Source organism: Belonocnema kinseyi, chromosome 1, assembly GCF_010883055.1.
Source record: "Belonocnema kinseyi isolate 2016_QV_RU_SX_M_011 chromosome 1, B_treatae_v1, whole genome shotgun sequence".
NCBI lineage: Eukaryota > Metazoa > Arthropoda > Insecta > Hymenoptera > Cynipidae > Belonocnema > Belonocnema kinseyi.
In genome coordinates, this window is record NC_046657.1 from 167638660 (window position 1) to 167640241 (window position 1582).

Sequence of the window (1582 nt, forward strand, 5' to 3'; positions counted from 1 at the left end):
AAAAAAAAAAAAAACGGTCAACAAAATTAAAACGGGGATCGAAAAAATCTAGAGTGTCAAAAAATGTTGAAAGAAAATTTCGTATTTATGCAACTTTTAAAAGAAAAATGGAAGAAAGAGGAGTACCTCTTACAAATATTGCGAGTCTGGCTTCTGACAATGCGTCTGTTATGGTGGACTGCAGCAATTCTTTTTACACACGTTTGAAGGAAGATGTACCAAACTTGATCTTGATGCATTGTCTTTGTCGCAGTCGTGCTTTAGCTGGTAACAGTAGTTGCAATGTTATGCTTGAATCTTGCTAATATTTAGTCACAGATATTGCAACTTATGTTACTTCAAGCCCTAAGCGCACTGCCGAGCTAAAGGAATTTCAAGAATTTGTAAACAATGAATTTCATATGCTTTTAAAACTTGCAACCACGAGATGACTTTCATTTCAATTGTGTATTCATCGAATATTAAAGTACTGGGATGCGTTAACCCTTTATTTTACTTCAGAAGTAATGAATTTGGACAGGAAAGCTAGGGATATTTCCATCAATGATTAAGATCAAGTTTCTGAAAATCCAAATGATAATGGAAAAGCAGTTGACGAGAATTCCAATGAAAAGAAGCAGCCTACCAACGCTAGGATTCTTGAACTTCTTAAGGACGACTCTGTCAAAGCTTATCTTTTAATTTTGGACTACGTTCTCAGCTTTTTTAATGCCTTCACTGGGGTCCGAGTGCGAGAAACTTTTTAAGGACAGGCCACCTTCTGCTGTCAAGGAAATTCGTGAGAATCGAATATTCTTCCCTTCGCTTTCAGCGAAGAAAGTAGATTAGAATTGAAGAAGTTGGAAGTTAATACTTTTTGGGGAGCCGTTGTCAATGCAAGAAGTCCAGATGCAGAATTAGTTCTTCCTAACTTGAAAAATTTAATGCAAAGCCTTCTTAGTTTTCCACTTTCCAACGCAGCTGCAGAACGCTCATTTTCTACAGTCACGGACGTAAAAACGAAGAAAAGAAATAAGCTTCGTACCAGAACCTTAAATGCTGTGTGCAAAATGCGAGTAAGCTTCCAGGCCCAGAAAATCAATTCCGTTGATTTTAAAGTAGAGCCTAGGCATTTAGGTGAGAGTTACGTAGATAACGAAAATTTATATGAGAGTCACGTAGATTTCGAATATTTAGATAAAGCTTACGCGAATGTTGAACATTTTCAGTATTTACAAGAAGGTCACGCAGAAATTGAATTCTTTGAATATGAGTAAACAAATTATTTGTCTAGTTTTCCTAAAATTGTTTTTTAATAATAAATATTTTTATATATATTTAACTCCAATTTAATATTGCTTAATTTCTTCATTTTTACAACGTTTTAATAATTTCTACTTTTAAAAATTAATGCAAAGAATATTTTTATGGTGGCATGTCTGAAATCATGGTGTTAATCGCAATCTAGTTATTTTTCAGGAGGACGACAATCTATGTTACTTAAAGGGACACCAAAGATTATTTATAGTTTTAATAAATTAATGTAAAATCTACTTAAACTTTTCAAATAAAATGTTTTTCTTTATAATATAAAAGTTACATA